The sequence below is a fragment of the Salmo salar genome, chromosome 01 (genome assembly GCF_965601325.2).
Source record: "Salmo salar chromosome 01, fSalSal1, whole genome shotgun sequence".
NCBI lineage: Eukaryota > Metazoa > Chordata > Actinopteri > Salmoniformes > Salmonidae > Salmo > Salmo salar.
The window spans coordinates 134,323,635-134,339,619 of NC_138291.1; the positions used below are offsets into that span (position 1 = coordinate 134,323,635).

Consider the following 15,985-nt stretch of genomic DNA (forward strand, 5'->3'; position numbering starts at 1 on the left):
AACATCACTATGGGGAGTTTGGGCTCTCACGACTTCGAGTGAAGAACTACATTCACGTCTGACAAAGCCACTGAAAAACTGCACCTCGCTGGAAGCCCTGCCTTCCACAGGGGCTAAGACTGAGACTCAGATTCATTCCCTCAATTCTTTACTGCTCTTCACCAAGCCCACTAATGGGCGTTGTGTGGCCAAACAAGGGTTCTACCTCATTTCCTTCCTTCAGGGAACATTAGTTCTAGTCATTTGGAAATTTTATTAGGATTTTTAAAATATTTTTTATTTCACCTTTTATTTAAACACGTAGGCTAGTTGAGAACAAGTTCTCATTTAGAACTGCGACCTGGCCAAGGATCCTCATTAGCGGTTGCAAAAGCAGAAGCTACTCTTCCTGGGGTCCACACAAAACATGAAACATAATACAGAATGACATAATACAGAACATCAATAGACAAGGACAGTTCAAGGACAGAACTACATACATTTAAAAAAAGGCACATGTAGCCTACATATCAATGCATACACACAAACTATCTAGGTCAAATAGGGGAGAGGCGTTGTGCCACAAGGTGTTGCTCTATCTGTTTTTTAAAACCAATTTTGCTGTTTATTTGAGCAATGTGAGATGGAAGGAAGTTCCATGCAATACGATGATTTGAAGTAATGATTTGTACCAAATATAATGCTCTTAGTTTTAGAGGTGTTCAGGACAAGTTTATTACTGGCCACCCATTCCAAAACAGACTGCAACACTTTATTGAGGGTTTCAGTGAATTTGTTAGCTGTGGTTGCTGATGCATATATAGTTGAATCATCAGCATACATGGACACACATGCTTTGTTTAATGCCAGTGGCAGGTCATTGGTAAAAATAAAAAAGAGTAGAGGGCCTAGAGAGCTGCCCTGCGGTGCACCACACTTTACATGTTTAACATTAGCGAAGCTTCCATTAAAGAAAACACTTTGAGTTCTATTAGATAGATAGCGCTGAATCCACATTATGACAGAGGTTGAAAAGCCATAGCACATAAGTTTTCTCAACAACAGATTATGGTCAATAATATCAAACGCTGCACTGAAATCTATCAATACAGCTCCCACAATCTTATTATTATTGATTTCTTTCAACCAATCAGTAATTTGTGTCAGTGAAGTATATTATTGAGTGCCCTTCACCATAAGCATGCTGAAAGTCTGTTGTTAGTTTGTTTACAGAGAAATAGCATTGTATTTGGTCAAACACTATTTTTTTCCAACAGTTTGCTAAGAGCTGGCAGCAAGCTTATAGGTCTGCTGTTAGAACCAGTAAAGGCTGCTTTACCACTCTTGGGTAGCGGAATTACTTTGGCTTCCCTCCAGGCCTGAAGACAAAGACTTTCCTCTAGGCTCAGATTAAAAATATGACAGATAGGAGTGGCAATAGAGTCAGCTATCATCCTCAGTAGCTTTCCATCTAAGTTGGCAATGCCAGGAGGTTTGTCATTATTGACCGATAACAATTTTTCCACCTCTCCCACACTAACTTTACAAAATTCAAACTTGCAATGCTTTTCTTTCATTATTTGTTTTTTTATGCATGAATACAATTGCTCACTGTTCGTTGTTGGCATTTCATGCCTAAGTTTGCCCACTTTGCCAATTTGCCCACCCCAATAATTGTCCACCCCAATTTGCCCACCCCAATAATTGGCAACATCAAATGGTATTGTGATGAATAAGCCATCTGATTCAATGAAAGTTGTCTTTCTGCCCATAATTTCATTTATTAAAGTACTCCAAAGTTTTTTTCCATAATTCTTTGTCATTGATCTTGGCTTCATAATAAAGTTTCTTATTTTTGTTGAGTTTAGTCACATAATTTCTCAATTTACAGTAAGTAAGCCAGTCAGATGTGCAGCCAGACTTATTATCCACTCCTTTTGCCCCATCTCTTTCAACCATACAGTTTTTCAATTCCTCATCAATCCATGGAGCCTTAACAGTTCTAACAGTCAATTTCTTAACAGGTGCATGTTTATCAATAATTGGAAGAAGCAATTTCATAAATTCATCAAGTGCAGTGTCTGGATGCTCACATTAATCACATCAGACCAACAAATATTTTTAACATCATCCAAATAAGAGTCACAGCAAAATATTTTGTATGATCTCTTATACACTAAGATGTTGGAACTTTGGCTTTCCTGGATATAGACACTATAATGTGATCACTGCATTCAATGGGTACGGATACAGCTTTAGAACAAAGTTCTACAGCATTAGTAAAAAGGTGATCGATACCTGTGGATGATCTTGTTCCTGTAGTGTTTGTAAACACCCTGGTAGGTTGATTAATAACCTGAACCAGATTACAGGTCCTGATTACAGTAAGAAGCTTCCTCTTGAGCTTGATGAAAACAGGTCAATATTCAGGTCCGCAAGAAAGTTAACCTCTCTGTTTACATCCCATACACTATCAACCATTTCACACATATTATTTAGATACTGACTGTTAGCACTTGGTGGCCTGTAGCAACACCCCAAAATGAAATGCTTTAGATGTGCCAAGTGAACCTGCAACCACAACACTTCAATAACACTTGACATAAGATCTTCTCTAAGCATTACAGGGATATGGCTCTGAATATATACAGCAACACCTCCCCCATAAGCATTTCTGTCTCTTCTATAGATGTCACATCCTTGTATTGCTACCGATGTATCATCAAATTCATTATTTAAGTGAGTCTCGGAAATGGCTAATATATGAATGTTATCTGATGTTAGCAAGTTATTGATTTCATGAACCTTATTTCTACGGCTACATTTATTAATATGGGCTATTTTCATCCCTTTCCTGGGTAGCTTATCAGAGATAGACATAAAAGAGCAAACAAAACAAGATAAAAAAAAGACATTCAACAGTCCATTAAATCAAATGGCGTGTGTCACTACCTGTCCCTCAGAGTCAGGACAGGGTCAGAACCAGGAGGACAAGAAAAAGCGAGACTGGGCCAAAACAGACGCTCAGAGAAAACCGCTGGTTGACTTGGCATACAAGACAAACTGGCACAGACAGACAGAAAACACAGGTATAAATACAAAAGGGATAATGGGGAAGATGAGCGACACCTCGAGGGAGGTGGAGACAAGCACAAGGACAGGTGAAACAGATCAGGGTGTGACACTCCAGGCTTCTGGGAGGGAGGGTGGACAATGAGAGGAATATAAAGTCATAACTTTACATTCCCTTTCAGTCGGTACTCTCGGTACAACATCCATAAGGGACAAGGTTTTTTTAAAGGAAATATTGTTCCACTGCTTGTCCTCAAGTCAAATAATGCATATGTGATGAAGTAGATCAATATAACAATGCATATACAATGATGTAGGCCAAGGTGTACACATCCATGCAATATATATAACATAATATGATTATTAGGCTCTAGGAGTGTCTTTGTGAACAAGGCTGAAGAAATACATGTTTCCTTATGAAATTCATTCTTAATCTTAATTTTCAAGGTGATGTCTACTCTTTTCTTCTCAACATAATACCACAATGAATGTCCACATTTCACAGAAAAAAATGTATTTGATTATCAGAACATGCCAGAGGACTTCTGGTAAGGATGCTTTATTGAACAAGTGTTAGGATCAGGTCCAACAACATGGAAGATTTAAATTGGCTGAGTGAACGGATATAATTATCTGCTCAGCTGGTTGGCCCCAGCATCATGGCTAATTTTGCCAGTTGGCCTATGAGAACAGCTAGCAGCTAGCCTTCTAAGACCAATCGTTTACTGCTACACAGTAGCTGACCAGCAGAGCTCCGGACCTCACGCTCCAGACTGGACACTGAGGGCCTGGTATGCCCCCCATGTGACTGGGGTATACGGGGCACATGAAAGTAAGTACTCAGTGTTTCGTGAGCGTTATGAATTTGTAGACTCTGAGGTGCCTGTTTAGGGCATGCACTGTTCACATCATAGAGGGCGCCATTGGTCGGAGCAGGCTGTGAGTGTTCCATATAATGCCATCTGAAGTGGCATGATGGGCTCTCATACTGGGAGAGATTGGTTATTTTTCCATATATATATATTTTTTTACTCTCGACAACCGTATGAATGTGGAGGAGGGACACAACACTATTGAAACCCATGAACACTGTTGTACTTGAGGTTGAAACAATGTGTTTAAGTGCAAATGTTTGCCTGAAGCCCAGTCCACTCTGGGTTCGGGGGTTTTGGCTGTCACTTGGGGGTACTGTTGTCACAACAATCGTTTGTGGAGTTGGGCAAGGGGAGGCTAGGTGTGCGGAGACTGCCTCCTTCCCTTCGCCGGGCCGGGACCAGCCCTCACTTCTCCTTTGGTTGTGACGCAGCGCCTGTGCCAGGCAGACTGGCATTGTCCCTGGGAAGCCGGGCGGGGCTGACCTGGAGCCAGGCCCGGTCCCTGGGGAAGCCCACTTTGACCGCGGGTCTCCACCGGCAGGTCTTCAGGAAGGTGCTTTGCCGTCAGCCCCGAAGTGCCTACGAGGGAGAAAAGCGTCCAGAGCATTTTCCTGCTTCTTTTTTGCCTCAAAAACGAGCCTGCATGCCCTCCAAGGCCAAGCTGAACAAGCTTGTAGGAGAAATCAGCTCATCGAGGTACATCTGCCGGTCCCTCTCAGGCACCTGCGAGAGCGTCATCCAAAGGTGATGCTGTGCCACCACAGTAGCTCCCATGCTTTTCCCGAGCGCCAGCATGGTACACCGGGACACGTGCAAGATGAAATCCGCCATAGCCCAAATCTCATCCAGGAGCTCTGTGTGGGGCTCCCCAGCAGCCATGCTCAGCTCAGCCAGCAGCTCAGTCTGATAGACCTGCAGCATAGTGACTGATGGCAGCCACACCCTCCGGACAATACACCTTATCCAGCTGAGCGGTTGAAGGCCCCGGTCGGACTTTAACTTGAGTTACTCAATGAGAGGGAGCAGCACTGAGCTAGCCTGCCACATCACTTCCTGGAGCAGCTCAAACTGCGCATGTTATGTATCCATGAGATGCCATCTTAACCTGATGAGGTGTAGGGGGCAGTATTTTCACGGCCGGATGAAAAACGTACCCAAATTAAACTGGTTACTACTCTGGCCCAGAAACTAGAATATGCATAACATTAGTAGATTTGAATAGAAAACACGCTGAAGTTTCTAAAACTGTTTGAATGGTGTCTGTGAGTATAACAGAACTCATATGGCAGGCAAAAACCTGAGAAAAATCCAACCAGGAAGTGGAAAGTCTGTGAATTGTAGATCTTCTTTTGATTCTCGATCGAAACTACAGTTTCTGTGGGGTCACGTTGCACTTCCTAAGGCTTCCATTGGCTGTCAACAGCCTTCAGAAAGTTTTTTCAGCATTCTCCGGTCACCCGGCAGATAATAGGAGCTCAGTCACTGAGTGGACTGCCTGGAGACAAAGGGATTGGATATGCGCAATCCCGCGAGCGCGCCGTTCCTTCTTTTTCTTCTTGAATGAATATGCTATTGTCCGGTTGGAATATTATCGCAATTTTACGTTAAAAATACCATAAAGATTGATTTTAAACAGCGTTTGACATGCTTCTAAGTACGGTAGAGGGACCAACAAGGAGAGGGACCAAATTCGGCGGAAGTCGTGACAGCTGTCCCACACTAGTATGTCGAAAACCCCCAATCGACAATGGAAAGATGTTGTATCTTGTTGGGTTTCTACTCGAACGATACAAAAAAGGAACCTATTCCCACCGAAAGTATGATGGTCATGTCCCGAGATGACTCCCACATACCATGACTGGATGAAGTGCCAGCTCTAGGCTGTCTCCAAGACCGATATTGGGAAGATGAGAGGTGCCACTCTGGGGAAAGTTGTCACAAAGAATAATCATAGACCATATAAAGCTCAGTGCCCTCATAGCAAAGAAGCAGAAAAGGGTATTATTCCCATCCATCAGGCCCTGGTTGAAAATGGGGCTTTGATCCCATGCCCACATTTTCCCTGTAACACCCATATTTGACCTGTTAGGAAGCCATCTGGTGAATATCGTTTTGTACAAGATCTTAGAATAGTTAATGATGCTGTTTACGCAAGAGCACCCCTGTTGCCGAACACAGTTACTAGTCTTTCCCAAGTTTCCCCATGGAGATGTTGTTTTTTGGTTATTGATTTGGCTAATGCATTTTTCAGCATCCCTGTTGACCCCGGGTCACAGGATTGGTTCTCTTTTACGTTTCTTGGGAAAAATGGACTTGGACGGTGATGCAATAAGGCTACGTTGAATCAACTGTAATTTTTCCCAGGAAATGGCGAGGAACCTGGAAGGTTTGGTTCCCCCTGGAGGTAGCACTGTGGTTCAATACTTTGATGACCTGTTGGTCTGTTCCTTGTCGGAGGAGATCTGTCACGAAGATACTAAGGCATTGTTGATTTTCTTAGTTGATTTCTTAGTTGATTTTCATAGTAAATGGTCAGAAAGTTTCCCCCTCTAAGATGCAGTTGTCTAGAAGTACAGTAAAAAATGTGGGTCATGACATTACTTCTGAGGGTCACCCCCTCTCTAAAGAGAGTCCCTGCCTAAACCTGTTACTAGGCAGCACATGATGTGACTGTTGGGAGTGGCTAGCTACTGTCGCCCATGGTTGAAAGACTATTCAGAGTCAATACAGCCTCAGCAGGATTGTATTTATGGCAGAAAGATGGAAGTGTCTGAAGTGGTGGAATGGACACCTGAGGCTGAATTAGCCTTGATTAAGTTAAAGCAGGCTCTAATGTCAACCCCCTGTTTGGGTTTGCCTGACCATACCAAACCATTCCATATTTTTGTCTCAGAGAATCATGGGTTTATGGCTGCTGTGTTGACACAGTACCACAGAGATGGCTATAGGCCTGTTGGGGTACTACTCTAAGCATGTAGACACTTATCTGAGGCATGGTTTCCTGCCTCTGCTCTGTTGCTGTAGCAACTGCTGCGGTTTTAGCATGTTCTGATATTGTAGCAATGACTGTGCTGATGGTGCATGATCCCCATGCGGTTCATGCCATTACTACACAGGCTAAAACTGCCCATCTTACACCTGTCATATTGCTGGATTATCAGAACATTCTGTTGATATTGTCTCACGTTAACCTGAAAAGATGTACTGTGCTTAACCCATCTACTTTCCTTCCTACAGCTGATGACGGTGAAGAACATAACTGTGAATTGACCATTGAGATTGACTATGGCCATAGGCTTGACCTAAAAGATGTTCCTCTTTTGAATTCGGACTATGAGTTTTTTTGTGGGTGGCTCTGCTCAGCGAATCGACAAGGGTGAACCTTTAGTAGGCTATGCTGTTGTCAACGCTGTTTAAACAGTGGAAAGTGCTAGACTTACTCCTCACAAGTTATTTGGTTTAAACAGAGCATGTATTTTGGGTAAGGATTGCTCTGTTAATATCTACACTGATAGTAGATATGCATTTGGTGCTGTGCATGATTTTGGCACATTGTGGAAGAAGAGAGGATTTTTAACTTTGTCTGGAAAAACTATTGCTCACAGTGATCTTGTCTCCTCTTTGCTGATGGCCTTTCAGCTCCCCTCATCTATTGCAGTGGTCAAATGCCAAGCACAAACTTCTGCAAAGGACAGTGTTTCTCAACGGAATGCTAAAGCTGATTTTGCGGCCAAGCTGGCTGCTTACTCTTCTGTTTCCCCCCTTCTACAGATGACAGCAGTTCCTGTTCCCACTAACCCCTTTTCTCCTAATGATGTTGTTTTGCAGGCAGCAGCTGATGCGACTGAGAAAAGGAGGTGGGCTGAACACTGTCACAAGGACACCTCGGGTGTATGGTTTGAGGATTCTAATAGACCTGCCATGCCCCATTGTAATTTCCAGTACCTTGCTAAGTTGTCACATGGTCAAGACCATGTGTTAAAAAGAGGGATGGTGGATCTTGTAAATAAATATTGGAGTACAGTAGGATTTACTGTGTTTGCTGAATATTTTTGTAAAAAGTGTGTGATCTGTATGATTAATAATGTTGGACGCGGTATTTCAGTATCCCCCGTGTCCCATCGTAGGCAAGAGGGCCTCTTTGAGCACTTGATGATGGACTTCATTGAGTTGACCCCTTGTGAGGGGAACAAGTATTGTTTGGTGATTGTTGACATATTTTCCAAATGGATTGAAGCTTTTCCTTGAAGGAGAGCTACAGCAGAGAGATCAGAGAGATCACACCAAGGTGGGGTCTGCCGTAAAAAGTCTCATGGTCGACATTTTATGAATGAGACTGTTCAGTCCGTGTCAGAGGCTTTACAGATTTAGTTGAGAACCCATTGTGCCTATCATCCTCAATCTGGGGGTGCAGTAGAACTCGGCAAACCAAACCCTAAAAAATGTATTGATTAAGCTGATTGGCAAAACAAGTCTTACATGGGTGAAGGTGCTTCAATTGGTAATAATGAGCATGCAAGGCAGATCCCACACAGTGACTGGTCTCTCCCCCCATGAGGTGCTGCAAGGACGACCCATGAGAATGACTAACATGCTATTTCTTCAAAACAGGTTGACATTGCAGGGAATGGAAGAAGACATGGTAGAATACTGTGTCTCACTTAACAATGTTAAGATTGTCTTTTCACAGGTGAAGGCTTCTCTGCCAACCTATCAGGAGGAACTGAGCATTGTCTGCGCACTGGAGACTTCATGGTGGTAAAAGACTACAGAAGGAAGAGCTGGAAGGAACCTCATTGGAGAGGACCATATCAGGTTTTATTGACCACCCGACTGAGGTAAAGGTAGCTGAGAGGGACACCTGGATTCAGGTCTCACACTGCAGACGAATTCCTGTCCCTGAGGAGGATGGCGGGAGTCCCATCCCTTAGGCTGTGTGGCCTTACTGTCTGGATCTGCACCATTGTGTTGATTGGAACAGTTGGTTGCCCTCCAGTGGGTGACCATTCAGGTGAAGATGAAAGTCCTGAGCCAAAGGAACCACCACACACCCAGAGTAGTGGTCCAGAAGGAGAAGTCAGCCGAAGGAAATGAGAAGTAAAAATTCAAGATGAGGGAGGGAATCTGTTTCTCTCTCAAGCTGAAATGGTGGGAAATGTCACCTCATATAAGACTTATTGTTGGGTATGTGGGTTGGGTCCTGTGGGAGTAGGATAGGCTCTCCCATATGTAGGGGTTCCCTTGGGGATGAACTTAACTATTCAATTGTCCTCAATATTATCATTGGCCAATTTCCCCCCAAAGAATCCCGACCCCATTACTTATTTTGCGATGTACAATGCTGTTGACCACTTACAAACTCTGCTCCTATACTTTGCCCAGAGACAGCAGACACCCCATTCCACTTTCTGGCGGCTTTAGAGAGCCAATGGAAGCCTTAGAAAGTGTCACGTAACAGCTCAGATGCTTGGGGCTCTCAGATAGCTCAGTGGGTGATATCTGGAATATTTTGTTTAATGTGTTAAAACATTTTGCTTTGTTGTTGTAAGGCCATTTGTGCTTCCCTGGCAGCTCAAGTCTCAGCAACTATCACGTTCAGTGCTACTAAAGAAGGTGATACTGATAACTTACTGTCTCTCCAGAAACTCCCCTTTCCCCCTATAATGGATGATAATATGCAATAATGAGTTAGTATCCATGCTTGATTATGTACCTGAAGGTTTTAAGTTAGGTTGTTAAACAACAGCAACCTTCTAATGTAAAGGTTAATGGAAAAAGGATAAAATATGAAGATTAATTTTTGTCTATTGTTATGCCTATTGCATGTAAGAATCAGTATTTACTAAATGCACTGATGATGATGATAGACTGAATGTATGTTAAGAAGTCAAAGAAAAATGTGTTATCGCATATAAACACAGCCCTTATTTTAAGTGTTTCTAAAATCCCCTATGGGATTTCAATGGTGGAAAAACGGTTGGAACCATTTCCCTGTTTGACCACTAGGTTTTATGGGTATTATGACACCTCCACTGTGGGGTTCAATAGACCTAAACCTAATAGCTGTAGTTCTCTCTAAAAGTGTTTGATAGACAGATTTATATATAGCTTTTGTATTTTTTTTCTGGATCCATTTGTATATTAAAATCGACTACTGACCACTGAACACCTTGCTGTAAATTAAACACCTGACTTCCCCGTAAAGACAGTTGTCCAGCAGCACCTTCCACCATCTCCCTTGGCTATAAGACATGTTACTTGTATATTTTTTTACACAAATTGTCTTCCTCTCATCTGGAAGCATAAGGTGCTGTCTACACACTAAATATGGTAATGTCCCAAATTCAAAGGTTCATGAAAATATGTGATGACCAGTCAACCTGTCAATTTAATCTGTTTCAGTTTTCTATAAAAGCAGTTGGGTTGAATGATTACAGAAGCTACATTGCAGCGGGACATATAGGTAATTGCCAAAATAAAGGAAAAGCCAACATAACATTTCTAAATAGGGCATTGGGCCACCACGAGCAGCCAGAACAGCTTCAATGAACCTTGCCATAGATTTTACAAGTGTCTGGAATTCTATTGGAGGGATACAACACCATTCTTCCACGAGAAATGTAATTATTTGGTGATTTGTTGATGGTGGTGGAACACGTTGTCTCAGGCACCACTCCAGAATCTCTCCTAAGTGATCAATTGGGTTGAGATCTAGTGACTGAGGCACCCACTCACTCGCACACCCTACACACACACACTTTAAACCCCCTATGCTCCTTTGAGACCCCTTCTAGCCATGGTAAGTCACTGAGATCTCTTCTTCAAGCCATGGTATCCAAATGGGCCTGGTTAAAATGTCATTGCACAATCATGATTGCAAAAGTTGTATGTCATCCAGTACCCACAAGGGGTCACTTGTGGACTTAAGTAAAAATACAATACAGGCCATCAGCTACATACACCACAAAGAGATCTTCTCTGCTTGAGTTACTTCGTTGGACACACAGATAATAACGCATCACTGCGCTCAAATCAATTAACACCATAACAAAGCAAAAACTCCTTGTCTTAAAACATGATCGTTGTTTGATTTTATTTATAGATAACAATAAATGGTACAGTCTATTGTATAACAATGCAGGCTGTTGCATGAGAAGGTCCGTACCTTCGAATCTATTTAAACACAAAAATATAAATTGTATGAAATAAAATTTAAATAAAAAATTCGAACAGTGGATCATTTGTACCGTAATAGCATTAGAATAGGCCTAGATAAAACACAGCACAGGGACAATAAAAAACATCAATAAACTGAAATTGACTTCAGAAATAATTAAACACATCAAATGTCCCCCAATAACATCATAGATCCTTCTAAAATGTCTATATAAGTATGTATCATTACAAGATATATACATTTCAACTACACTGCGATGTCTCACTAGAACTCCAGCTCCCAGAATCCAAGCCTCCACGTACACACGTCCTGCGAGCAAACCGGACTAAACGTCACATTCATGCGTTTCCCCCTGCTTGTGTGTCGGGGAACGTAATCTTTTCCTTCCGAATACGTTTCTCTCCCGAGAAATATACCCATGACACAGTGGGTTTAATATCAGGAGGTGATCCCGGATTTCCCAGCCGTCCGAATCCAATATTTGGGTGAGGATATTGTTTTCTGTAAATGGTTTAGCTTCGCTATCTAGCTGGAATAATGTTTGCCAGTTGAGTGTTGATCTAACGCTAGCTACGGTGTGTGACCAGATCCAATGTTGTGCATGTTTTCGCTGCCTGAGACCTGGTGTGCCTAAATGATGATGATGAAAGACATTTCAACTGATTGTGGCTCGACAGAAAGCTGTGACTGGCTTGTAACTTTATAGATATGACAGTAGGCAACGTTGGGATTTGAGTTTGAGTATGAATTAAACTAACGTAGGTACCGTTAACTAGCGTGACAGCGCCCGAGGCCGGACAGATGTGTGGTCATTCTTTTTTTATGATAGTCAACATGTTTTTCAGGCACGCGCCTGGTAAAATAAAACGCACTGAAAAAGATTCCATATCTAAAATACGTTTTTTGTTCTTGTTATTATTAGCTAGCGAGCATGTGTTACTCTCAAACCATCCGCTAAGTGTTGTCCCAGCTGAGACGTTAGTAGTTGCTAACTAGCTAGCTACACAGCTAGTCGATTCTTATGGTCGCTGCAGTATGAACTTTTTGGTTCAACCCGAGCAAATTCACGTATAAATGTAGTTCTAGATCTGTGTCATTGAAAGCAAGTCTAAGATCTGTTGTGTGCGCCATTTTCGACACTTCTCCTTCTTAAGTTTAGTTGTTGCTTTTGATGTTGTACACCAGCTTCGAACAGATGAAAATACTATATTTTTGGTTATTGATAATATATTTCAGTGGTTTAGATTGTACACTGATTATCTACACTGCTTGTTTTGTCACAAACTGAAAATAGGCTTAGAATTTTAGCTATTTAGCTAAATATAAAAAAAGGAAAAAAAGATTGCTCAATATTTATTTGGCCTTACTGGTATTAGCCCATACAAACGCGCTGAATAACAGATTCACTACATGGAACAACAGGTAGCCCCCCAAAAAATCTAAAGGAAGTTTGTTCTGAAGTGTCTGTCCTATGTATGTATGTATGTATGTATGTATGTATGTATGTATGTATGTATGTATGTATTATTATTTTTTTTACATGTTCCCTTAACAGTCTTATGCAAATTCGATTTCCACTGAGGTGTGGACATCGACCTTAGTGGTTTGCACACTAGGACAATAAACTGAAAATTAACCTACTGACATTGCCCTCCTCTTACCGAAGTATTTTGCTTAGCTAATAATTTTCGGTGATTTTGTTTTGTTTGTTCGAAAACCATTATTTGGTCAACAGTAATAACCTATGCATTATGATTCCTGCTATAAAATTATCTTTCGATCCCTGTTTTACTGTCGGCTGCTGTGTGTGCAAGCCACTCTTCACTCCCTCTCCCCACTGTGCATACAGAGGAGGGATAGATATGTTATAAGCAAAAGCATATGACAATTGTTCAAAATGCAATTGTGGAAAAATAACGTTTTGAAAGCAACTACTGTTCTAGTTACGGACAGAATTCACAGCTTTCTGTGAGTATTTAATATATATTGGGTTCATGGCACCACTTTACAACCAGAGTAGGCTATGTAGTATGGTTTTGAAGTGCCCACCATTTGCACTTAATAGGCCTACATCAAGTAGCCTAGACCTAGCACTGTAAAGTTCTGTAGGGTATTACATTTACTGATAGCCATGTAGACTAATTGATGAATCTATCTAGTAACAATATCATATTTAGTTGGCATACCTGCTAAGTGTTTTGAGTTCACACTTCCTCAGGTGGTGAATAGGCTAATAATATAGCCTAGGCCTATGCACAAAGATGTCGGCAAATCCATCTCTGAAGAGCCCAAAATAAATCTGAACATTCTGGATTCTATAGGTTGCACATCAAAATATCGATCTTGAATTACCTGCATATGTTAGATTAAATAACTTTTTTAATCATAGGCAATGCCATCTCAGTTGTACTTGGCACAAAAAAAATCTACCTTTAATGGAAAGTAAGCCTAACTGTCCATAAATGTTTATCGTTGTATTTATCGTTATCGAGCAAAATAGTTCGATTTATTGTCATGTCTTTTTTGTCTATATCGCCCAGCTCTAACATAACAACCCTAGTCACATACTAGTAGTGTTGTACGGTATACCAAAACTTCAGTACTTTTTCAATACTAAAACATTAAAAACTGATAGGTACTAGAATTTGTGTTACCTTTGGTACGTCTGTCAAATGTGTGTCATGAATCAAGCCTGTCTATCAGCACAGCCCACCCCTTGTTATAGTGCACACTAGAGGTCGACCGATTAATTAAGGCCGATTTTAACGTTTTCATAACAATTGGTAATCTGCCTTTTTGGACGTCAATTATGGCCGATTACATTGCAATCCACGAGGAAACTGCGTGGCAGGCTGACCACCTGTTATGCGAGTGCAGCGTCAAAAGGACCTTGTGGCTGCAATGAGCCAAGGTAAGTTGCTAGCTAGCGTTAAACTTATCTTATAAAAAACAATCAATCTTCACATAATCACTAGTTAACTACACATGGTTGATGATATTACTAGGTTAACTAGCTTGTCCTGCGTTGCATATAATCAATGCGGTGCCTGTTAATTTATCATCGAATCACAGCCTAATTCAACTTTGCCGAACGGGTGATGATTTAACAAAAGTGCTTTCGCGAAAAAAGCACTTTCGTTGCACAAATGTACCTAACCATAAACATGGCCTTTCTTAAAAGGGTATATGTAACAGTTTGGGCTGCCTGGCTCGTTGTGAACTGTGTTTCTTCCTAACAAAGACCGTAATTAATTAGCCAGAATTGTACATAATTATGACAACATTGAAGGTTGTGCAATGTAACAGCAATATTTAGACTTATGGATGCCACCCGTTAGACAAAATACGTAATGGTTCCGTATTTCACTGAAAGAATAAACGTTTTGTTTTCAAAATGATAGTTTCTGGATTTGACCATATTAATGGACCAAAGGCTCGTAATTCTGTGTGTTTATTATAATTAAGTCTATGATTTGATATTTGATAGAGCGGTCTGACTGAGTGGTGGTAGGCATCAGCAGGCTCGTAAGCATTCATTCAAATAGCACTTTACTGCATTTGCGAGCAGCTCTTAGCCATGAATGATGCTCAGCGCTGTTTATGACTTCAAGCCTATCAACTCCAGAGATTAGCCTGGCAATACTAAAGTGCCTATAAGAAGTTCCAACAGTCAAAGGTATATGAAATACAAATGGTATAGAGAGATAGTTGACACGTCATAATTCCGATAATAACTACAACCTAAAACTTCTTAACTGGGAATATTGAAGAACTGGGAATATTGAACCACCAGCTTTCATTTGTTCTCATGTTCTGAGCAAGGAACTTAAACGTTAGCACTTTTACATGGCACATATTGCGCTGTCTTCTCCAACACTGTGTTTTTGCATTATTTAAACCAAATTGAACATGTTTCATTATTTATTTAAGACTAAATAGATTTTATTTATGTATTATATTAATTTAAAATAAAAGGTTTTTTGTTCACTCAGTATTGTTGTAATTGTCATTATCACAAATATACATAAACATCGGCCGATTTAATCGGCATCAGCTTTTTTTGGTCCTCCAATAATCGGTATCAGCGTTGAAAAATCATAGTCGGTCAACCTCTAGTGCACACCATGCCTGCTCCCCTTACTCATTGCTAGCCTGCACTGGACTCCCCACTAATGCTGCACAGAAGTTAATACACTTGAATAATGCGACATGCCATGTAGAATTTTTAAAACTGTTTTGCAAACAGTAATTTACAATGTCCGTAGAGGCTAGAGCACTTTACAATGCAAAAGGTAACGGTAGCTTCCAGCTTTGTAGGCTAACATTCCTTGTTAGCTGACAGCTAAAGCTAACATAAATTCACTAACCTAGTACTTCGTTTGTTATAATATACAAACCATAATGCAAAAATATTGCTGATTTCATAGCTGATTGCCACCAAACACTTTATTAATTCACTTTGTCTCCCCCGCCTCACATCTCTCCCAGTCAAGATAATCTTTGCACAGCCTTGAAATGCGTGTGTGAACGACATCATGGGTCCTAGATACAGCGTGCGCACTTTTATAAAAGAGATTACTTCGGCCTCCCGAGTAGTGCAGCAGTCTAAGGCACAGCATCGCAGTGCTTGATTCATCAGTACAGACCCAGGTTCGATCCCAGGCTGTGTCACAACCGGCTGTGACCGGGAGTCCCATAGGGCGGCGCACAATTGGCCCAGCATCGTTTGGCCGGGGGGGCTTTACTTGGCTCATCGCACTTTAGCGATTACTTGTGGTGGGCCGGGCGCCTGCAGGCTGACTTCGGTCCAACTGACGGTGTTTCCTCTGACACATTGGTGCAGCTGGCTTCCGGGTTAAGCAGGCAGGTGTTAAGAAGCGCG

At 41.5% G+C, this 15,985-nt stretch overlaps 1 protein-coding gene across 7 annotated transcripts in view; it reads left to right on the forward strand.

Moving 5' to 3' along the window:
* The first annotated feature begins 11,453 nt into the window (after nucleotides 1-11,453).
* Nucleotides 11,454-15,985, forward strand: part of LOC106561224 (CBP80/20-dependent translation initiation factor) — a 158,647-nt gene continuing 154,115 nt past the window's right edge. For all 7 annotated transcript variants that reach the window (XM_014124945.3, XM_014124977.3, XM_014124951.3 and 4 more), the window contains exon 1: nucleotides 11,454-11,588. The gene's annotated coding sequence lies outside the window, so the exon portion shown is untranslated. The remainder of the gene's footprint in view (nucleotides 11,589-15,985) is intronic.